The 26721-nt window shown below is 40.2% G+C and overlaps 1 protein-coding gene across 2 annotated transcripts in view; it reads right to left on the bottom strand.

Moving 5' to 3' along the window:
* LOC124280792 (POU domain, class 2, transcription factor 1-like) overlaps window positions 1-26721 on the bottom strand; it is a 56601-nt gene that overhangs the window by 14911 nt on the left and 14969 nt on the right. The window lies entirely within an intron of this gene.

Raw genomic sequence — 26721 nt, 5'->3', positions numbered from 1 at the left:
TTGAAATCAGTGTGAAACCTAAACTCACTCAACTTATTTTTAGTTGCTATAAACAAACATGGAAACTCATGTGGGTTTTTGCTTTGGTGATTTAAAAAAAATAAAAAAATTCCCTCCTGCCTTTAGGTTTTCTGAGGACAAAAATCTGTAAAACAAGAAATAAAACTGGTCTGGCCTGAAGAAGACTTGCCTAAGTACAAGTTGAAGTAACTTAACGGCATGTATAATAAGCTCCGACTGCACTCACTGCAACTGCTCGGAAGAGACTGTCAAAGCTATACCAGCTGTGATATCATGGATATTCCAACAGAAATTTTAGATTCATGAAAAGACAGATATGGTAATTGTGGACGTCAGCATCAGAATGCTTAACTCAATTTACTATTGATAATTATCTCATAAATATTTACATTATGACACTGAATTGCATATTTGTTAACCCCTGTCAGTGCCTGTTTATTGAAGATGCACAGCTCCTCTGCAAACATGCAATTCATCTTTAGGTAATATGAGATGAGGTCATGAAGTGGTAGGTGAGTGTCAGTCTGTCTGTCTGCCTGTCTGAGAGTGCATGTCTGTATGTGTTTGTGTCTGTCTGTCTTTGCGAGTCTGTTTCTGTGTGTTTGTGTCTGTGTCTGAGTGTTTGACTGTCTCAAAGTGTCTGCATGTTCCTCTATGTGTGTTTGTGTCTATGTCTCAGTGTCTGACGGTCTCAGAGTGTCTGCATGTTCCTCTATGTGTGTTTGTGTCTATGTCTGAGTGTCTGACGGTCTCAGAGTGTCTGCATGTTCCTCTATGTGTGTTTGTGTCTATGTCTGAGTGTCTGACGGTCTCAGAGTGCCTGCATGTTCCTCTATGTGTGTTTGTGTCTATGTCTGAGTGTCTGAGTGTCTGACGGTCTCAAAGTGTCTGCATGTTCCTCTATGTGTGTTTGTGTCTATGTCTGAGTGTCTGACGGTCTCAGGCTGTCTGCATGTTCCTCTATGTGTGTTTGTGTCTGTGTCTGAGTGTCTGACGGTCTCAGGCTGTCTGCATGTTCCTCTATGTGTGTTTGTGTCTGAGTGTCTGACGGTCTCAGACTGTCTGCATGTGCCTTTATGTATTTGTGTCTGAGTGTCTGACTGTCACAGAATGTCTTTCTCTGTTTCTCTGTTTATGTGTCTGCGAGTTTGTTTCTGTGAGTTTGTGTGTTTCTCTATGTCTGAGTGTATGTCTGACTGTCTCAGAGTGTGTCTGCATCTGCCTCTATGTGTGTTTGTGTCTGTGTCTGAGTGTCTCAAATGTGTCTGCATGTGCCTCTATGAGAGTTTGTGTCTGTGTCTGAGTGTCTGACTGTCTCAGAGTGTGTCTGCATGTGCCTCAATGTGTGTTTGTCTGTGTCTGAGTGTCTGACTGTCTCAGAGCGTCTGCATGTGCCTGTGTGTGTTGGTGTCTGAGTGTCTGACTGTTTCAGAGTGTGTCTGCATGTGCCTGTGTGTGTTGGTGTCTGAGTGTCTGACTGTTTCAGAGTGTGTCTGCATGTGTCTCTATGTGTGTTTGCGACTGTGTCTGAGTGTCTGACTGTCTCAGAGTGTCTGCATGTGCACCACTACTTCCCTCCCCTCAGTGCTACTACATACCACACCACTACTTCCCTCCCCTCAGTGCTACTATATACCACACCACTACTGCTCACCCCCAAGGGGTACTATATACCACACCACTACTGCTCACCCCTAAGAGCTACTGCATACCACACCACTACTAATCACCCCTCAGAGCTACTATTTACCACACCACAAATGTTCACCCCTAAGAGCTACTATATACCACACTTCAAATGTTCACCTCTAAGAGTTATTACATACCACACCACTACTGCCCACCCCTAAGAGGTACTATATACCACACCACTACTTCTCACCCCTAAGAGCTACTGCATACCACACCACTACTAATCACCCCTCAGAGCTACTATATACCACACCACTACTGCTCACCCCTCAGAGCTCCTATATACCACACTTTAAATGTTCACCCCTAAGAGGTACTATATACCACACCACTACTTCCCTCCCCTCAGTGCTACTATATACCACACCACTACTGCTCACCCCTAAGGGGTACTATATACCACACCACTACTGCTCACCCCTATGAGCTACTGCATACCACACCACTACTAATCAACCCTCAGAGCTACTATATACCACACCACAAATGCTTACCCCTAAGAACTACTATATACCACACCACTACTGCTCACCCCTAAGAGTTATTACATACCACACCACTACTGCTCACCCCTAAGAGGTACTATATACCACACCACTACTGCTCACCCCTAAGAGCTACTACATACCACACCACTACTGCTCACCCCTAAGAGCTACTACATACCACACCACTACTAATCACCCCTCAGAGCTACTATATACCACACCACAAATGTTCACCCCTAAGAGCTACTATATACCACACTTCAAATGTTCACCTCTAAGAGTTATTACATACCACACCACTACTGCCCACCCCTAAGAGGTACTATATACCGCACCACTACTTCTCACCCCTAAGAGCTACTGCATACCACACCACTACTAATCACCACTCAGAGCTACTATATACCACACCACTACTGCTCACCCCTCAGAGCTCCTATATACCACACTTTAAATGTTCACCCCTCAGAGCTACTATATACCACACCACTACTGCTTACCCCTAAGAGCTACTATATACCACACCACTACTGCTCACCCCTCAGAGCTCCTATATACCACACTTTAAATGTTCACCCCTCAGAGCTACTATATACCACACCACTACTGCTCACCCTTAAGAGGTACTACAAACCACACCACTACTGCTCACCCCTCAGAGCTACTATATACCACACTTCAAATGTTCACCTCTAAGAGTTATTACATACCACACCACTACTGCCCACCCCTAAGAGGTACTATATACCGCACCACTACTTCTCACCCCTAAGAGCTACTGCATACCACACCACTACTAATCACCACTCAGAGCTACTATATACCACACCACTACTGCTCACCCCTCAGAGCTCCTATATACCACACTTTAAATGTTCACCCCTCAGAGCTACTATATACCACACCACTACTGCTTACCCCTAAGAGCTACTATATACCACACCACTACTGCTCACCCCTCAGAGCTCCTATATACCACACTTTAAATGTTCACCCCTCAGAGCTACTATATACCACACCACTACTGCTCACCCCTAAGAACTACTGCATACCACACCACTACTGCTCACCCCTAAGAACTACTGCATACCACACCACTACTGCTCACCCCTAAGAACTACTGCATACCACACCACTACTGCTCACCCCTAAGAACTACTATATACCACACCACTACTGCTCACCCCTAAGAACTACTGCATACCACACCACTACTGCTCACCCCTAAGAACTACTGCATACCACACCACTACTGCTCACCCCTAAGAACTACTATATACCACACCACTACTAGTAACCCCTCAGAGCTACTATATACCACACCACTACTAGTAACCCCTCAGAGCTACTATATACCACACTACAAATGTTCACCCCTAAGAACTACTGCATACCACACCACTACTTATCACCCCTAAGAACTACCATATACCACAACACTACTGCTCACCCCTAAGAACTACTGCATACCACACCACTACTAATCAACCCTCAGAGCTACTATATACCACACTACAAATGTTCACCCCTAAGAACTACTGCATACCACACCACTACTTATCACCCCTCAGAACTAGCTCCTACTGCTCACCCCCTGAGCTATACCACACTACAAATGTTCACCCCTAAGAACTACTACATACCACACCACTACTTATCACCCCTAAGAGCTACTATATACCACATACCACACCACTGCTGCTCACCCCTAAGAGGTACTATATACCACACCACTACTGCTCACCCCCTAAGAACTACTACATACCCTCAGAGCTACTATATACCACACTACAACCACATGTGCTCACCCCTAAGAACTACTACATACCACACCACTACTTCATCTCACCCCTCAGAGCTACTACTACTATACCACACCACTACTGCTCACCCCTAAGAACTACTGCATACCACACCACTACTTCCTCCACCCCTCAGTGCTACTATACCACTACTGCTCACCCCTCCACACCACTACTGCTCACCCCTAAGACTACTACTACCACTACATACCACACCACTCACTGCTCACCCCTAAGAGCTACTGCATACCACACCACTACTAATCACCCCTCAGAGCTACTATTTACCACACCACAAATGTTCACCCCTAAGAGCTACTATATACCACACTTCAAATGTTCACCTCTAAGAGTTATTACATACCACACCACTACTGCCCACCCCTAAGAGGTACTATATACCACACCACTACTTCTCACCCCTAAGAGCTACTGCATACCACACCACTACTAATCACCCCTCAGAGCTACTATATACCACACCACTACTGCTCACCCCTCAGAGCTCCTATATACCACACTTTAAATGTTCACCCCTAAGAACTACTACATACCACACCACTACTTATCACCCCTAAGAGCTACTATATACCACACCACTACTGCTCACCCCTAAGAGGTACTATATACCACACCACTACTGCTCACCCCTAAGAGGTACTATATACCACACCACTACTGCTCACCCCTAAGAACTACTAGATACCACACCACTACTGCTCACCCCTAAGAGGTACTACATACCACACCACTACTGCTCACCCCTAAGAACTACTACATACCACACCACTACTAGTAACCCCTCAGAGCTACTATATACCACACTACAAATGTTCACCCCTAAGAGCTACTAGATACCACACCACTACTTATCACCCCTCAGAGCTACCATATACCACAACACTACTGCTCACCCCTCAGAGCTACTGCATACCACACCACTACTGCTCACCCCTAAGAACTACTACATACCACACCACTACTGTTCACCCCTCAGAGCTACTATATACCACACCACTACTGCTCACCCCTAAGAACTACTACATACCACACCACTACTGCTCACCCCTAAGAGGTACTATATACCACACCACTACTGCTCACCCCTAAGAACTACTAGATACCACACCACTACTAATCACCCCTCAGAGCTACTATATACCACACCACTACTGCTCACCCCTAAGAACTACTACATACCACACCACTACTGCTCACCCCTCAGAGCTACTATATACCACACCACTACTGCTCACCCCTAAGAACTACTAGATACCACACCACTACTAATCACCCCTCAGAGCTACTATATACCACACCACTACTGCTCACCCCTAAGAACTACTACATACCACACCACTACTGTTCACCCCTCAGAGCTACTATATACCACACCACTACTGCTCACCCCTAAGAACTACTACATACCACACCACTACTGCTCACCCCTAAGAGGTACTATATACCACACCACTACTGCTCACCCCTAAGAACTACTAGATACCACACCACTACTGCTCACCCCTCAGAGCTACTATATACCACACCACTACTGCTCACCCCTAAGAGCTACTATATACCACACCACTACTGCTCACCCCTAAGAACTACTACATACCACACCACTACTAGTAACCCCTCAGAGCTACTATATACCACACTACAAATGTTCACCCCTAAGAGCTACTAGATACCACACCACTACTTATCACCCCTCAGAGCTACTATATACCACAACACTACTGCTCACCCCTAAGAGCTACTGCTACTGCTCACCCCTAAGAGCTACTGCATACCACACCACTACTAATCAACCCTCAGAGCTACTATATACCACGCCACAAATGCTTACCCCTAAGAACTACTGCATACCACACCACTACTAATCAACCCTCAGAGCTACTATATACCACGCCACAAATGCTTACCCCTAAGAGCTACTGCATACCACACCACTACTAATCAACCCTCAGAGCTACTATATACCACACCACTACTGCTCACCCCTAAGAACTACTGCATACCACACCACTACTGCTCACCCCTAAGAGCTACTATATACCACACCACTACTGCTCACCCCTAAGAGGTACTATATACCACACCACTACTGCTCACCCCTAAGAACTACTAGATACCACACCACTACTGCTCACCCCTAAGAACTACTACATACCACACCACTACTAGTAACCCCTCAGAGCTACTATATACCACACTACAAATGTTCACCCCTAAGAGCTACTAGATACCACACCACTACTTATCACCCCTCAGAGCTACCATATACCACAACACTACTGCTCACCCCTAAGAGCTACTGCATACCACACCACTACTAATCACCCCTCAGAGCTACCATATACCACACCACAAAAGCTTACCCCTAAGAGCTACTACATACCACACTACTACTTACCCAATGCTACTATATACCATACCACAACTCTCACCCCTCAGTGCTACTATTATCCAACACAACTACTTCTGATTATACACAACTGTCTAACAGTTTAAAAATAAATACAATTATTGAAATAAATATCTCACCCGGCACATCATGATGTCCAGCAGAGGGCCTGACGCTGATGTTTAGATGACCGCTATTTGTACACAGATACTATACACCAAACAACTCCTTCTTTCTTTACCCCAGATATGTGCCCAGCTAAGTGTCCCCATATCAGAATACGCATGCATGATATGGAAATGAGACTCTTAGTAGTCATGAGATGCAGCCTCACAATGAAATATTTTATTAGCAAATCAGCTTATTTGTATGCATGAACCAACCACAGCTTGAATATGGAGATCGCAGCTATTCTCCTATTTGCTATTCTGGGTCTGTGACAGAGATGAATTGCAAATGTCATTTATATGCAAAATGGTCTCAAGTGGACCTCTCTATTACACCGGATGAGATTATACCGATGACTTGACTCAATTTTCTATATAACGCGGGGCATTGTGGATGCATGGACAGCAGCCGATTTTTTCGACAGTATGAATAGCTGTCTAGGGTTAGATTAACAGTGTGTCCAGTTGTGAGAGCAAGGTTCAACCTTTGGCAGAAATTCTGCAGTTTTATGAAGCTTCGTTGCAGAAGAAATGTCTGTAGTCAACAAATAACAGGAAACTTCCTGCAACTTGAGTACATTTTCAGTTTGGACCCATACTAGTTACTACATCAAAGTTTATGCAGAGTCTAAACCCAGGTACAGAACCTGGGTTATACGCTGCAAGCAAACTTGTGTCTAGACACAGGTTTACAACTGGTTTTACTCTGGCAAAACAAATATGAACACCATTATTAGAATATAATTGGTGCTATATTTTGCTGATGTTGAGGAATAGTCAAGTTCCACTTGACCTGAAATGAGCAGGCAAACACATAGTCATATATTCAAAAGCAGCTCTCCGTGGAGTAGTGGTTAGAGCGTCCGCCCGGAGAGCGGAAGGTCACGGGTTCGATCCCCGACCGCGTCATACCAAAAGACGTTAAAATATGGTACTTGTTGGTCCCTGCCTGGCGCTCGGCATTAATGGGTACAACAAGGACTGGTCGGCTCGGGAGTCAGTATAATGTGTCTGAGTGGGGTATTCATGCTTCACTGCAGCATGGTATCTCAGTGGGCTAGAACTATAAAACCAGCTTCAGTCTGGGCTAGTACAAGCAGCTGCACATACACATACACACGCATGCACGTCGTCATATGAGTGAAATATTCTCAAGCACAACGTTAAACCCACTTTCACCTCACCTCACCTCTAACTCATTAAATATTGGTTTACTACACATGCTAGAGATACCACACAAAGAGAGCTGGAAACGTTCACATTTAACCTATGAGTGAGTGAGTGAGCATGTTTTTATGCCCCTTATTTGCAATTTTGCAGCAAAATCACTGCGGGGGACACCAGAAATGGACTTCACACATGGTATGATGTGGGAATTGAACCCAGATCTTTGGTGTGACCAGACCCGTGAAGGTCCCGGGTTAGATTTGTAGATTTGGCAATAAGTTTTTAGACCCCGTGGAATGCCGCTGCCGATCGAATCTAGCCCTACATAGGTGCTGTCAAAGTGGCTGGAATTAATAAACAAATTTAAAAGGTGAGTTTTCGCTGTCTTGGGTGATCCATGATTTTGGCTTGGAATTGCAGAGGTAGCTGTTTTCGGTGAGTCGTGGCGTATAACTTTTGAAATAATGATCCGATTGTGACCATTTATAGCTCATTTTGTAGGGAAATCATCTCGCTTTCGATCCGTAGGCCTCGACGGGGCCTTAAAAATAGTTTACGTTGTAAAATCTAACTTTGATTGAGGAGGGGGTGGTTCCGTCGTTACATCCCTTTCCTTTTATATAGTACTAGGGTAGGGTCTATGTACCTATATGTCTTTCTAACGCTGTTTCTAAGCGTGACACGCCCCTGTGAACCCACATACATCAATTACACCAAAGACTGATAAAATCTTCAAGAAGCATCAAAGAAGCTGTACTGTATACTGGTATATAACGTGGGTTATACACTCGAAGTAAACTTGTATCTATATGCTGATCAAAGCATCAAAGAAGCTGTACTATATACTGGTATATAACGTGGGTGATACACTAGAAGTAAACTTGTATCTATATGCTGATCAAAGCATCAAAGAAGCTGTACTGTATACTGGTATACAACGTGGGTTATACACCCGAAGTAAACTTGTATCTATATGCTGATCAAAGCATCAAAGAAGCTGCACTGTATATTGGCATATAACGTGGGTTATATACTGGAAGTAAACTTGTATCTATATTCTGATCAAAGCATCAAAGAAGCTGTACTGTATACTGGTATATAACGTGGTTATACACTAGAAGTAAACTTGTATCTATATTCTGATCAAAGCATCAAAGAAGCTGTACTGTATACTGGTATATAACATGGGTGATACACTGGAAGTAAACTTGTATCTATATGCTGATCAAAGCATCAAAGAAGCTGCACTGTATATTGGCATATAACGTGGGTTATATACTGGAAGTAAACTTGTATCTATATTCTGATCAAAGCATCAAAGAAGCTGTACTGTATACTGGTATATAACGTGGTTATACACTAGAAGTAAACTTGTATCTATATTCTGATCAAAGCATCAAAGAAGCTGTACTGTATACTGGTATATAACATGGGTGATACACTGGAAGTAAACTTGTATCTATATTCTGATCAAAGCATCAAAGAAGCTGTACTGTATACTGGTATATAACATGGGTTATACACTAGAAGTAAACTTGTATCTATATGCTGATCAAATCAACAAAGAAGCTGTACTGTATACTGGTATATAACAAGGGTTATACACTAGAAGTAAACTTGTATCTATATGCTGATCAAATCAACAAAGAAGCTGTACTCTATACTGGTATATAACATGGGTTATACGCTCTAAGTAAACTTGTATCTATATGCTGATCAAATCAACAAAGAAGCTGTACTCTATACTGGTATATAACATGGGTTATACACTCGAAGTAAACTTGTATCTATATGCTGATCAAATCAACAAAGAAGCTGTACTCTATACTGGTATATAACATGGGTTATACGCTCGAAGTAAACTTGTATCTATATGCTGATCAAATCAACAAAGAAGCTGTACTCTATACTGGTATATAACGTGGGTTATACGCTCGAAGTAAACTTGTATCTATATGCTGATCAAATCAACAAAGCTGTACTTTATACTGGTATATAACGTGGGTTATACACTAGAAGTAAACTTGTATCTATATGCTGATCAAAGCATCAAAGAAGCTGTACTGTATACTGGTATATAACGTGGGTTATACACTAGAAGTAAACTTGTATCTATATGCTGATCAAATCAACAAAGAAGCTGTACTCTATACTGGTATATAACATGGGTTATACGCTCGAAGTAAACTTGTATCTATATGCTGATCAAATCAACAAAGAAGCTGTACTCTATACTGGTATATAATGTGTATCTATATGCTGATCAATAGATAACATAGATAGATAGAAAACAATTGAAACTACTGGAAAAACATACATTTGCTTCATGGTTAAAAGTGTTTTGTTTGTTTTTTAACACCGCACTCAACAATATTCCAGCTATATGGCAGCTGTCTGTAAAAAATCGAGTCTGGACCAGACAATCCAGTGATCCACATCATAAGCATTGATCTACACAGTTGGGATAGATGAGATTTGACAACCAAGTCAGTGAGTCTGACCACCCACCCGATCCCGTTCGTCAACTCTTACGACAAGCATGGATTGCTGAAGACCAATATATACCCTGATCCAAGACATATAGACTGCTGCATTTAACCAGCCTCCTAAATACTACATACACCTTATTCATATCAGATTTATCAAACTTCTTACCCATTTTCAGAATGCCTGAAAGTATGCCTTTGCCCTGTATAAGGAAAACGGCATGTTTTATGAAGGACAAAGAAACGTTCATATTTCAAACAAACACTTGCTACTCAGTTACAATTTACAGGGATAGAAATACTTTATTTTCTAAGTGTGCCTTTGGGCACCAAGAAAATATTTTAAATGTGCATTTCAGAAATCAAGTGTGCATTTTAGAATAAATACCTGTAGCATGATGATGATCTCTTGAATTTTTTTGTTAGTACACAACAAATGTAACCTGTTTTCTGTTATCACTGATATGTCTTCTGTTTCAGAAGAACATACACAATTTCTGCTTCAATAACCGAACTATCAGTACTCCCAACACTCTAAATGGAAAACAACCAGATTTCTTACAGTGATTTCCTGGGCGATAAAGCCAATAAATGTTTTTGCTTGTTTGTCATTTGTGTATATGTTTTGTTTTGGGGATTAAATGACTAAAGGTGAGTTATGTCTATAAAAAATTAGGCGTGCCATAAGGGCACCGGGAACATTATTATCCATGCCATTTCAATATTTGCCGTGCCATGGCACGCTAATATATGGAGTATTTCGAACCCTGACTTACAAACATACAATCCTGTAAATATGATAATATCACCGAAAAGTATGCAGAGAGTATTCAACAAAAACTGCCAATTCTATCTTCTTCACACTTACCCCAACTCAATATTACTTTATACTAACAATATATTTTACAAATGTACATTTTGACACTTTTTTATTTCAATAGGTATTGGTCAACCCCCCATCTGGTCTCTTGGTAATGCATGTTTGTAATAGACGCAATGAAAAAGCCACATAATAACAGGTAAAACAAAATGGAAGAAAATATATCAATAATCATCAATTGGGGAAAAAAGAAAAAAGATGACTGTGATGTTATAGCAGTTATACAATGGCTGACTGTAAGTCAGATATGACAGTCAGGAAGACATCTGCTGGTCATTTCCTCTGAGACAATTCTAGGCCAACTGAGTGAGTGAGTATGGTTTTACGCCACTTTTACCAATATTCCAGCAATATCACGACAGGGGACACCAGAAATGAGCTTCACACATTGTACCCATATAGGTAATCGAAACCTGGGTCATGACAAGCGAACGCTTTAACCACTTGGCTAACCTACCGCCCTACAACTGAGTGAGGAGAGCAAAGCCAGAAGCATGAAATCTGTAACTCTCCTGGTCTCACCTCATTAACAACAAGTTCTTCAAGGTTTCTATTGCTATCCCTCGAGTTTTCTATGGCAACATATATCTTACCACAATAGTGTATTAGCAAGACTCTGAAGTTGACATCGTAACTCTGCAAGACAGTCTAAAACCACAGACAACTGTATTCAGCTCTAAAACATTTTCTTACAATTAGAGCAACAACAAGCATAATCTTTTAACATATTTTGGTATAACGCACCTAGGTACTGAACCACTAAGATTCAGGCAGGTGCTTTGTTCACCAGACCACTGACAACCCTCGGGAAATTCTACACTAAGACCAACGTGGGGCTGTGTTGCTGGATCATATCCACAGCACATGTTATGAATGTGACAGGGAGGGCTGGTCCAACGACGCAGTACATATTACTAGAATTAAATATGCATCCTTACATATCAAAACTTAAGGTGAGGTGAAGTGAAATTGGGTTTAACGTCGTGCTTGAGAATATTTCACTCATATGATGACGAGCATACGTGTGTATGTGTATGTGCGGCTGCTTGTACTAGCCGAGACTGAAGCTGGTTTTATAGTGCTAGCCCACTGAGATACCATGCCGCAGTGAAGCATGAATACCCCACTCAGACACATTATACTGACTCCGAGCCAACCAGTCCTTGTTGTACCCATTAATGCCGAACGCCAGGCAGGGACCAACAAGTACCATATTTTAACATCTTTTGGTATGACGCGGTTGGGGATCGAACCCGCGACCTTCCGCTCTCCGGGCGGACGCTCTGACCACTACAACACAGAGGCGGTCTCAAAACTTACGAAAACAATTTATTATATGTATTTTTATGAATACTTGTTTTCTACAGAAAAAGTCATAAAAAAGTTCCCAAAACATAAACTTAAAGACAATAAAGTTCAATGATCTGTGTATACTCTATAGTACATGCTTATTGTTCCTTGTGTCTGATGAACAAAACAAATACTCTACTACGATGATCGTAACTTAGTACACTTAGCATTAAGATGTGTTTAATTCCCAGCAATGCTCTCAGAGTAAAGATGTGTTTAATTCCTAGCAATGCTCTCAGAGTTAAGATGTGTTTAATTCCCAGCAATGGTCTCAGAGTTAAGATGTGTTTAATTCGGAGGAAAGGGTCTCAGAGTTAAGATGTGTTCCATTCCCAGCAATGGTCTCAAACTTAAGATGTGTTTAATTCCCAGCAATGGTCTCAGAGTTAAGATGTGTGTAATTCCCAGAAATGTTCTCAGAGTTAAGATGTGTGTAATTCCCAGCAATGTTCTCAGCACATTTGTACCTCAATACAATGGTCTTACTGTTACGATGTCCATTAGTCCCTATGAATAACCTTTGCGTTAAGACGTTTGTAATGGTGTTTGTGTCAAGATCTTAGTAATTCCCTGTGATCATCTTTGTGCTAAGATCTTAGTAATTCCCTGTGATCGTCTTTGTGCTAAGATCTTAGTAATTATCTATGATCATCTTCATGTTAAGATCTTAGTAATTCCTATGATCATCTTTGTGTTAAGATCTTAGTAATTCTCTATGATCATCTTTTTGTTAAGATCTTAATAATTCTCTACGATCATCTTTGCGTTAAGATCTCCATAATTCCCTACAATTGTCTTAGTGTTAAGATGTCCATAACCCCTTCTGATCGTCTTAGCCTTAAAAACATTGTAACTCGAATTGATGGCCTTTGTGTTAAGAAATTTGTAACTGCCTACAATGGTCTTGCGTAAAGACGTTTGTAACTCACTTAGTGCTATAAAGTTTGTAGTCCTTATGATAGTCTTAGCGCCCAAGACATTTTAACTCCCTACTATAGTTTTGGTGGTAAGATTTATTTTCCTTGACAAAGATTCACGATGCCAGGATAAAGATGGTGGAACATAGCTGAGAACCATGTATAACTGAACATGTATAGTGTTTTGTCCAATCTCCCTACATAGTATAGGGAGCCACATAGGTGTACAGTAAACAGCTCAGATCATGTGATATAACACCATTGAAATGTACACATTTGCTGGAGATGACATCAATATATACCAGAAAAACTACTGCGTGCATGTTGCAGCATTTTAACAGAGAATGTTTGTTTAATTTACACAATATGCTGTGTTTTTATCTGTCTGGTTATCATTATTCGTAGTTTGGTATAATAATCGAATGACAAGGTGACTCTCCTTGTCAGTGAGAACAGGAATCAGCTTGGTTCAATTTGTACGACTGTGCCAAAAGTTTGTTGTATGTTGCTTACGTCAGAGTCCGCAATATTCCAGCATTATTCCACCTACATGATAGTCTGACCAGACTAAGTGACGGACTGAGTTTGGTTTTACGCCGCTTTTAGCAATATTCCAGCAACATCATGGCGGGGGACACCAGAAATGGGCTTCACACATTGTACCCATGTGGGGATTCGAACCCGGGTCTTCGGCGTGACTCGAGCCAACGCTTTAACCACTAGGCTACCCCACCACCCCATCTGACCAGACAATACAGTGACTGGCATCATGAACATTGAAAGAGTCAGCTATACCACAACCACGTCCATTTAGTCACCTCTTACTACAGACCGGCCTCTGTGGTGTAGTGGTTAGAGCATCCACCCGGAGTGCGGAAGGTCGCGGGTTCGATCCCTGACCGCATCATATCAAAAGACGTTCAAATATAGTACTTGTTGGTCCCTGCCTGGCGCTCGGCATTAATGGGTACATCAAGGACTGGTCGGCTCGGAGTCAGTATAATGTGTCTGAGTCATGCTTCACTGCGGCATGGTATCTCAGTGGGCTAGCACTATAAAACCAGCTTCAGTCTCGGCTAGTACAAACAGCCGCACATGCACATACACATACACACGCATGCACGTCGTCATATGAGTGAAATATTCTCAAGCACGACGTTAAACCCAATTTCACGTCACCTCTTACTACAAGCACTGGAAGATCCGGTTAGAATTGGTCTTTAGCTTGTCATAAGAGGTGACTTACGGGACCAGGTGGTCAGGCTTTCTAATTTGGCTTACACATGTCATTGTATCCCAGTTGTGTAGACTGATGCTCATGCTGTCAATCACTGGATTGTCTGGTCCCCAAGACTTCATAATTTACAGACTGCCACCATATAGCTGGAATAGTGCTGAATGTGACGTTAAACGACAAACAAACAAAACAACTACGCTATACAGTTTTAATGTTCACTCGTCAAGCAGGAGACCCGGGTTCGATTCCCCGCATGGGTACAATGGGTAAAGCCAATTTCTGGTGTCGTAGAATATTGCTAATGGTGGCATAAAATCTTATTCACTCACTTCGCTGCGTATTTTGCAAAATAACACCATCTGAGATATGTAAACTCATCTCCTGGTAATTCATTGACTTTTACATTAACATCAACAGACATCTTCAGTCATCCCTCCAAATATAGCTTGACTTTCATCTCTTTTCGAAACAATTTAAGAAAACCTTTTTTGTATACAACACAGTATCCTCTGTTCACACGAAAAACGCCATACTTAACAAACAGGTCTTATTTCATATACTAACAGAAAAAGAGTAAAAATTATTCAAAATGCATCACGCAGCTCAAGAACTTGTCCAGACACATCAGGTGAGCTAACACTACTTTCTGCTTTATGCCTTCAAAATCCACAAAGGGGGACCATTATTACTGAGTTATTCCAGCAAAATTGTCTTGCTATCAAAGCCGCATAAATCTCGCTTGTCGATGACCTCTGCCTGATTTTCTGCGATTCTGCAACTGATATGATGTATGGGGTTCCCTTCACATCTTTATTCATGAACGTCCTGCTGCTTCTTTCTTCTGTCTGGCCGCCATGCAAATACTGCTGATGAAGTCATGCATTATTCATGACAACTAGCTTTCTTAAGCCAAACAAAAGTTCACTTAGCAGCAAAGAATGTGCATGTTGTTCAAATGGCTTCATAAGCAGTTGTCTGCTAGTAGTATAAAAACTATTCCAAGGTGCTGACACGGCACTCGAAATCATTATTACAAAATTCCGCCAGAACAGCCAGGGGTATTGAAACTGTCTTCACTTCGCGAAACATTTTCAGTACCGACTCTCCTCGACAAAAAAGTTAAATCACATCAGTTCCAACCTCGTTAGTCCAGAAAACCCGCTCTCCAGACAACTGATCTGCAGAACATTCCAATATGACTAGGGCTGCAACAAATGCACTATGAGGCGAATACGACATCTTTCATGAAGATAAGTTGCTAATGAATACTTTATGGTTTATATCAAGAAATAAAAATATCAAACACGTCATTTAATTGCTTAGGTTGAAACATTTCAATGATGTTTTTTTGTAAAGCCAAAACACTATACATCATGACGATGGTGTCTGGGGAAAATGACACTAGTTACTCTACTGCATGACTTGTACATATTCTACTTTACATATCTCACCTTGGTAAATAACAGTCAAGTTCCAAGTAAAATACACTCTTTTAAAATATTTTTTTGCAATAAATTCATTTCTAGAAACTTGCGTTTCGTTTGAGTACCAAATACGCGAGTGAATTGTAACTGGGCTAGTTATGACTTATATACATTACACAGTAACTATTGGTTATTTGGTTTTAATTGTTGATTTACCAAGATTTACCAGATAAACAAGGTTACACTGTTCAGAGAGAGATCCTGCGAAGATCCAGGTTAAAATTGATCATCAGTAACCCATGCCTGTCATAAGAGGTGACTAACGGGGATCGGGTGGTCAGGCTCGCTGACTTGGTTGACACATGTCATCGGTTCCCTATAGCGCAGATCGATGCTCATGCTGTTGATCACTGGATTGTCTGGTCCAGACTTGATTATTTACAGACTGCCATCATATAGCTGGAATATATAGCTGCATAAAACTAAACTTGCGCACTTATTTTTAGTGACTTGAATTCATGATACGGTTTGATTCACCAAATACGGAATCATTACTGGACTAGTTACGACTTGTATTCATTACTCAGTAACTAACACTGATTGGTTATTCAATGAACGTGTTTAATTGTTGATTAACCAGGATATACCAGATTAACAAGGTTACACTGTGCAGAGGGACTGCCCTTCATGTTGTGACTGACTGAACTGTGTTTATAGGGGGGTGTTCTCTTTTTGCCTGCAGGTATTGTTTAGGGATTAAAATCACTGCACCATACTAATCCTTAGAACCAGGGCTCCAGATAAATCAGGAGTACTTACTCCTTATTTATTCAATATTGAGTACTGGAAAACCTTAAGTGTACACTTAGAGTACTGAATGGAAGCTAATGGACTATCAGTAATCTTGTGTTTCGTTTCATATATGCCCCACAACATTGCTACTCTTGTGTAAACAGGTCAATAAACAATAAAACAATACTTTTTTTTTCAGATAAATACGTCTCTAAGTGATTCTAAGACCGTACACCATTGCTGTGGTACATATCTGCTACGCTTTCTAAATTATTTCCTACCGTATCGTACATATTTTTTATCCGTACATACGCCGATACGGCCCTTATCTGGAGCCTTGCTTAGAACAATGGGATGCAGGCTATAGTCTGTATTAGAAATGCAAGTATACCAGCAAATAAGGAGAAACGGAAACGTTTATCACATTTTGCTTATTGCATGTAAAATTTTAATGCGAATATTATCAACAAATACATAAATATGCGTTAAATGTCAGATGATTTCACTCTAACCGTATCACCAATCAATACTAAACTCATGTCATATTTGATTACTTTTATTGACTGAGTTCACTAATCATTATGAACTGTGTTCAGTCTGGTCAGTGAGTGAACTCCACTTACTCGAACAGATGATAATTGTGCCATTTCTGGTGTCCCCCGCCATGGTATTGCTGGAATATTGCTAAAAAAGGCGTAAAACTAAATTCACCCACTCACTCTATCACACAGTGAGTGAGTAAGGTTCTATGACATTTTCAGCAATATTCCAGCAGTATCATGGCGTGGGGCACCAGAAATAAGCTTCACACATTGTACCCATGTAGGGAATCGAACCTGGGTCATCGGCGTGACGAGCCAACGCTTTAACCAAGTTTTTACTATTTACAGAGGGAGTGAGTGAGTTTAGTTTTACACGGTTTTTAGCAATATTCCAGCAATATCACGGCGGGGGACACCAGAAATGGGCTTCACACATTGTACCCATGTAGGGAATCAAACTCGGGTCTTCGGCGTGACGAACAATTTCTTTAACCCTGATGCTACTCCAGCTGTTCTATCACGCAGTTTCATAGGCTGCCAAAGACAGACAGAAATACTGCTGATAACGTAACAAGACCCAGGGCTCCAGATAAGGGCCGTATCTGCGTATGTACGGATAAATGATATGCACGATATGGTAGGAAACAATGTATGAAACATAGCAGATACGCACCACGGCAATGGTGTACGGTCTTAGAATCATTTACAGACGTATTTATCTGAAAAAGTATTGTTTTACTGTTTTTTGTACCTGTTTACACAAGAGTAGCAATGTCATGGTGCATATATGAAACGAAACACAAGATTACTGATCCCCCATTAAATTCCATTCAGTACCCTAAATGTACTCTTAAGATTTTCAAGTACTCCTATATTGAAACAATAAGCAGTACATACTCCTGATGTTGAAAAATTATCTGGAGCCCTGAAGACCAATGCAAACTTATCAAACGAAATTATACAAAATTACAAGGTGAAACAAGTATATTTCCTTTTCTTCATTTTTGATAAGCTTTTTAGAATTACTGAACCGTTACGGTTGTTTTTCACCATGTAATAAGACACTACTGATGTTTATTCAATAGCTGACATGGAGAAGATTTTAATATAAAATGGTGAGCTTCTGAATAATTTGCTCTCTTATTGTCATATCCCAACATTAAATGCAGCTTAAATGTCCCTGTAACAATCATATTTTAAATTCAAATCGTTATTATATTTTTTGGACAGTATACATTTCACCAATATATAACTCTATCAGCATTTTAAGATCCCTGAATTATGTATTAAATTCAAATACACAAAATACAAGCATAATGTGTCCTGTTCCTCGGATGCTGTATTTCTATGCTGTTTTACCTCGACTCACAAACATGGGGGTACTGGTGACCCCCAATTATTAGTTTTATTGGTCCTTGCAGGCAATGTGAGGGCCCTGTGAAGTAACGGTGTAGAGGACTACGTTTTGATCATTTCTTTAGATTGACTGACTGACTGAATATGGTTTTACGCCGCTTTTAGCAATCTTCCAGCAATATCACGGCGGGGGACACCAGAAATGGGCTTCACACATGTACCCATGTGGGGATTCGAACCCGGGCGTACGGCGTGACGAGCAAACGCTTTAACCACTAGGCTACCCCACCGCCCCCATTTCTTTAGAGCCTTGAATGAATCATTGATCAGGTGGACTGATGGGTAAAATGATGCACTACTGCTTTGACATCCTCGATAATCTCCAGGGTATACGTTATGATCACTCTCCACTATACCCTGGATGCATCCACGGCTTGGCCCGATGCTTTTATTTCCTCCCTTGGCTGGCTTTTTATCCAATGAGGTGTCTACGCTGTGAAGTTGAGGAACCAATCACAACTCACTTTCGCTTCTTAAATTATCTGACCGTTTAAACTTGGCAACACAATTGATGCAGAGGGTACTCTGAAAGATGTGGAAGGTGTTCTTTTATATATTTTTGAAAGTTTCAGATCTGTTAATTTGTCTGTATTATTTCTCCAAAAATCTAATTGCTGTACTGCTAAACGGTAAACCTAAACTCAGTCAGTCAGTCAGTCCGCTATATTTGTGGACACTGGCAAGCTTCGGATGTAGCGGCGGCTTAGCTGATTGGCTACTGTGAGAACGCGCAGCCAGCAAAGGGAGGTAATATAATTATCGGGCCAAGCCGTGGATGCATCCAGGGTATAGTGGAGAGTGATCGTGACGTATACCCTGGAGATTATAGAGGATGCTGCTCTGAAAGAAACATCCAAACACTTAGCAAAGTTATAGGTGTGTTGTCGGTACAATGAATAATATTGTGCGTCCCTCAGGATGCAGTGAGGTTTTTTTCTGCGTCCATTCTCTACATTTGTGTGTACCCTGGATAGGTGACCATGTTTGGCAGCTTTACTCCTGAGAGTTTCTAGGACTTCTGTTCTGCCCCCAACGAAACATACATGTCGTCCCACCTTAGCCAAGCAAGTTTGTTCAAAATTGCCTCTCTTGACCAATCAGAAAATGGGTACCCGGTGGGATAAGTCATGTGACAATTAACCTTCCAGCGCCTCGCAGGCAGCTTGGGTTATCCAGGGTAATAATGTCCGTCATGTTGTGTGCACGTAAAGCATGTCCCTGCAACGTGGAGTTCAGCGGTATAGAAGTGGCCATATTAATTATTATTGACATTAATTCCAGAAGCAGTTTCAGCATATATGTCATGAGTTTATGTTCAGGCATGTTTGTTGAGAAGACCTTACATTTATTAAAAGAGCTAATTCTACATTATATTATTGACTAGGTGTGACTGTCACATTTTTTAAGTGTTGTAAGTTACCTCACTTGGTACTATTCACCCGATAACATGTCTCCTCTATCAAGTTTAAAATGTTACCTCACTTGGTACTATTCACCTGATAACATGTCTCCTCTATCAAGTTTAAAATGTTACCTCACTTGGTACTATTCACCCAATAACATGTCTCCTCTATCAAGTTTAAAATGTTACCTCACTTGGTACTATTCACCCGATAACATGTCTCCTTTATCAAGTTTAAAATGTTACCTTACTTGGTACTATTCACCTGATAACATGTTTCCTCTATCAAGTTTAAAATGTTACCTCACTTGGTACTATTCACCCGATAACATGTTTCTCTATCAAGTTTAAAATGTTACCTCACTTGGTACTATTCACCCGATAACATGTCTCCTCTATCAAGTTTAAAATGTTACCTCACTTGGTACTATTCACCTGATAACATGTCTCCTCTATCAAGTTTAAAATGTTACCTCACTTGGTACTATTCACCCGATAACATGTCTCCTCTATCAAGTTTAAAATGTTACCTCACTTGGTACTATTCACCCGATAACATGTCTCCTCTATCAAGTTTAAAATGTTACCTCACTTGGTACTATTCACCTGATAACATGTCTCCTCTATCAAGTTTAAAATGTTACCTCACTTGGTACTATTCACCCGATAACATGTTTCTCTATCAAGTTTAAAATGTTACCTCACTTGGTACTATTCACCCGATAACATGTCTCCTCTATCAAGTTTAAAATGTTACCTCACTTGGTACTATTCACCTGATAACATGTCTCCTCTATCAAGTTTAAAATGTTACCTCACTTGGTACTATTCACCTGATAACATGTCTCCTCTATCAAGTTTAAAATGTTACCTCACTTGGTACTATTCACTCGATAACATGTCTCCTCTATCAAGTTTAAAATGTTACCTCACTTGGTACTATTCACCAGATAACATGTCTCCTCTATCAAGTTTAAAATGTTACCTCACTTGGTACTATTCACCCAATAACATGTTTCCTCTATCAAGTTTAAAATGTTACCTCACTTGGTATTATTCACCTGATAACATGTCTCCTCTATCAAGTTTAAAATGTTACCTCACTTGGTACTATTCACCCGATAACATGTTTCCTCTATCAAGTTTAAAATGTTACCTCACTTGGTACTATTCACCTGATAACATGTCTCCTCTATCAAGTTTAAAATGTTACCTCACTTGGTATTATTCACTTGATAACATGTCTCCTCTATCAAGTTTAAAATGTTACCTCACTTGGTACTATTCAACCCGATAACATGTCTCCTCTATCAAGTTTAAAATGTTACCTCACTTGGTACTATTCACCTGATAACATGTCTCCTCTATCAAGTTTAAAATGTTACCTCACTTGGTACTATTCACCTGATAACATGTCTCCTCTATCAAGTTTAAAATGTTACCTCACTTGGTACTATTCAATCCGATAACATGTCTCCTCTATCAAGTTTAAAATGTTACCTCACTTGGTATTATTCACCCGATAACATGTCTCCTCTATCAAGTTTAAAATGTTACCTCACTTGGTACTATTCACCTGAGATAACATGTTTCTCTATCAAGTTTAAAATGTTACCTCACTTGGTACTATTCACCTGATAACATGTCTCCTCTATCAAGTTTAAAATGTTACCTCACTTGGTACTATTCACCCGATAACATGTCTCCTCTATCAAGTTTAAAATGTTACCTCACTTGGTACTATTCACCCGATAACATGTCTCCTCTATCAAGTTTAAAATGTTACCTCACTTGGTATTATTCACCTGATAACATGTCTCCTCTATCAAGTTTAAAATGTTACCTCACTTGGTACTATTCACCCGATAACATGTCTCCTCTATCAAGTTTAAAATGTTACCTCACTTGGTACTATTCACCTGATAACATGTCTCCTCTATCAAGTTTAAAATTACCTCACTTGGTACTATTCACCCAATAACATGTCTCCTCTATCAAGTTTAAAATGTTACCTCACTTGGTACTATTCACCCGATAACATGTCTCCTTTATCAAGTTTAAAATGTTACCTTACTTGGTACTATTCACCTGATAACATGTCTCCTCTATCAAGTTTAAAATGTTACCTCACTTGGTACTATTCACCCGATAACATGTTTCTCTATCAAGTTTAAAATGTTACCTCACTTGGTACTATTCACCCGATAACATGTCTCCTCTATCAAGTTTAAAATGTTACCTCACTTGGTATTATTCACTTGATAACATGTCTCCTCTATCAAGTTTAAAATGTTACCTCACTTGGTACTATTCAACCGATAACATGTCTCCTCTATCAAGTTTAAAATGTTACCTCACTTGGTACTATTCACCTGATAACATGTCTCCTCTATCAAGTTTAAAATGTTACCTCACTTGGTACTATTCACCTGATAACATGTCTCCTCTATCAAGTTTAAAATGTTACCTCACTTGGTACTATTCACCCGATAACATGTCTCCTCTATCAAGTTTAAAATGTTACCTCACTTGGTATTATTCACCCGATAACATGTCTCCTCTATCAAGTTTAAAATGTTACCTCACTTGGTACTATTCACCCGATAACATGTTTCTCTATCAAGTTTAAAATGTTACCTCACTTGGTACTATTCACCTGATAACATGTCTCCTCTATCAAGTTTAAAATGTTACCTCACTTGGTACTATTCACCCGATAACATGTCTCCTCTATCAAGTTTAAAATGTTACCTCACTTGGTACTATTCACCCGATAACATGTCTCCTCTATCAAGTTTAAAATGTTACCTCACTTGGTATTATTCACCTGATAACATGTCTCCTCTATCAAGTTTAAAATGTTACCTCACTTGGTACTATTCACCTGATAACATGTTTCTCTATCAAGTTTAAAATGTTACCTCACTTGGTACTATTCACCCGATAACATGTCTCCTCTATCAAGTTTAAAATGTTACCTCACTTGGTACTATTCACCCGATAACATGTCTCCTCTATCAAGTTTAAAATGTTACCTCACTTGGTACTATTCACCTGATAACATGTCTCCTCTATCAAGTTTAAAATGTTACCTCACTTGGTACTATTCACCTGATAACATGTCTCCTCTATCAAGTTTAAAATGTTACCTCACTTGGTACTATTCACCTGATAACATGTCTCCTCTATCAAGTTTATAATGTTACCTCACTTGGTACTATTCACCTGATAACGTGTCTCTATCAAGTTTAAAATGTTACCTCACTTGGTACTATTCACCTGATAACATGTCTCCTCTATCAAGTTAAAAATGTTACCTCACTTGGTACTATTCACCCGATAACATGTCTCATTTTTATGTGTGAAGTGGTATCTGATATGGAACTATTCACCTGACAACATATCTCATTTATCAAGAGTTACATGTTATCTGACTTGACACTGTTAACCTGACAGCATATCACATATATGAACTGTAAACGGTTACGTGACTGGTACTATTTACTTGACAAAATGTTTAAAGAAATAGTGTGAAATATTATACTGTCAGGTACTACTAACATGACAACTGCCTTTCGAAACCATTCTAGAAAATATTTTGCGGGAAATTCATTCAAGGAAAAATAACGCAAGTTATTAGCACCTATTCATTGAGACTCCAAAAGGAGTGAGTACATATCATGATCTAAAACAAGGCACAGGTGACCCTAGATGCTCCACTAAGTAGGCCGCTCAAGTCTCAGATACTAAATGAAGTGTATAAACTCCATATCACATAGCAATGACTCATAGCCTATGAGAACAACACAAACATCTCTAACACAATGTTACACTACAACAGTGTAATATAGACATTTATTCCTGGTTTACTAATCACCCTGTAATATTCAGAACAATTGTGGAGGCAGCATTTCATGGCTCACAGACCCATGAAGGTCCGGGTTAGAATATTGATCTTCAGTAACCCATGCTTATCATAAGAGGTGACTAACGGGATTGGGTGGTCAGGATCACTGACTTGGTTAACACATGTCATCAGTTCCCAATTGCGCAGATCGATGCTCATGCTGTTGATCATTGGATTGTCTGGTCCAGACTCGATTATTTACAGACCGCCGCCATATAGCTGGAATATTGCTGAGTGCGGCGTAAAACTAAACTCACTCACTCACTCACTATGGCTCACACTCATCCGGCTACCCCAAATTATTCATTGTGCTGAAAATGAGCAGTTGGAATCCTTACTGACTAGTTATAGATGATGGTTGTGACACTATCAGTCTGTGCCAAAATTTTGTGCAGCTGCTGGCCCTAACTTGCCTCCCAGCATCATGCTAGGTACATTTCGGCAGAGCTTTCTAGAATGTTACTTGACATGGGCTTCGGACTAGCAGCTAAAGTCATAGACTGAACTCCACCTGTTCCAAATTCTGTGATTTATCCAGCAGGTCAAGTTACAAACTCTTCAGACCTCTCCTTAGTGATGTGGACAGAGTGCCTGCCCAAACAGCGTAAGTCAGTGGTTCAAACCTCTATGTACATTAAACATGTTACATGAACAGGGACACGGTGGGGTAGCCTAGTGGTTAAAGCGTTCGCTCGTTAAAAAGACCCGGGTTTGATTCCCCACATGGGTACAATGTGTGAAGCCCATTTCTGGTGACCCCGCCGTGATATTCCTGGAATATTGCTAAAAGCTGCATAAAGCTATAATCAATCACTCACTCACTCACTACATGAACAGGGTTAGAACTTTTTAAGCACAAGCAAAAGAATGCTGGTGACTTTTTAAGCTACACGCTAAATAAAATTTCAATAAGCAAAAAACATAAAAATAATTCCAAAATCAATAACCTTTATTTTTCACAAGCTGTTTTAATTTAGAAATTATGACACCTTCTTACTGATGATACTATTCGTATATTCCCTGCACACTGAGCATCATATTTTGTACACAGCCTCACTGTCTGCAATATCGTCTTTTAATTTGTACCCAATTCTAATATTCATTTCTTTTGCCATGTTTTCAAGGTATTCAATTAACACATAACACCTAATCTGTCTATCGCTTTACGAGATGACCGCCGTCAGTTTTGTTTTTTTCAGGACTTATCCCCGATTCCTCACCACTTTCCCTTCACACTTCCGTTTTAAGTCGTTTGTTGTCATATTATTTGTAATAATGTTTGATCATAAATTCCAAATTTGACAAAAGAATGCAGTTGCTAAGGTCTACCATCATTGAATAGGAAAATCCCGATGTTATACTAAGCATCTGATTGGCTATACGTTCCGTGGATTTTATATTCCGAATCCTTCGTTAATTGTTGTCAATAAATATAGGGAAGTAACTTCTAACTTTTTATACGAACATTTTCATATTTTTTCTGATTTAATTCAACGAAAACAAGGGACACTTAAAAAAGCACTAATTAAAAAATTGAATGCTACTATGAATTTTTAAATGCATTTAGCATCCGTTAATTTCGACCCTTGTATAAATGTCTGCTGGTACCTTGCTTTAAGGACATGTCAGAGTCAGTTAACACTTAAAAATGGCCTTAGTCTGGGACCGGTGTTTGACCAGTGAGTGGGCAATGATAAGTGGTCCTGTCTGTACTTCACTGGTCCAAAATAACATTTGTAGATTTACTTAACTATCAATACAAAATTCACTGGCCATCACGACCACTGCAAACATTTCATTTAGTGATAAATTTTCACTAGCCAGGGACCACAGGACCAGCGAAAATTTTGCACACAGGACTACCAAAAGCCGCTACACACACAAACACATTCACATAAATAAACTTGATCATGATGTTAAACCACATATCACATCACCTGAGGTCAAGTGACATAAGTCAAACACCGGTCCCATCAACTTGCCTGAAAAAAATTCAATTCCAAGCTATGTACGCGACGTGAATTCCCCCTGATTGAATCACTCAAACTGGATTTTCGAGCATAGGAAATTGCTGAGGTGTAAAAACAGGTCAGGCCAGGAGTAGGCTGAGAGTAGGCCACCCCGAAACACAGCAAGAAATACTACAGAGTCAACCTGCTGACATAAAGATTCTCCGATCTGCTTGAATATCTGGGACCTGAATGCTTGAATACCTTGTGTAATAAGACACATGTACAAGGTGTGAATAGCAGTCTTAACCAAATAGCCATGGAGAACTGACTAGTCAATCTTGGTCTTGATGTATTCATATTTATTCATTATCACTTGTTAGCATGTTCATTGTTATGATAATAACAACATGTATAATATGAATGTGGTTTGCGGTGAATCTGAACTGTGTCTGAACCAAATGACTTCTCCCAGTGAGTGAGTGAGTGAGTGAGTGAGTGAGTGAGGTTGGAAATAATAGTGTGTGCTAAGACAAACCAATAACTGCTAGAATAAGCAATGATTCAATACCTTCAGAAAAGCAAATTTAATGGCCCAAATGTTGATTTTACATTTTCCATAAATATCCATTTATCCAACATAATTTAGTTACTTTGATGAGGCGAACAATA

This window comes from Haliotis rubra, unplaced genomic scaffold, assembly GCF_003918875.1.
Source record: "Haliotis rubra isolate DU_JTF1 unplaced genomic scaffold, ASM391887v1 Scf274, whole genome shotgun sequence".
Lineage (NCBI taxonomy): Eukaryota > Metazoa > Mollusca > Gastropoda > Lepetellida > Haliotidae > Haliotis > Haliotis rubra.
The sequence above is the reverse complement of the archived record's forward strand: the minus strand, read 5'-3'. Positions and strand labels throughout refer to the sequence as shown.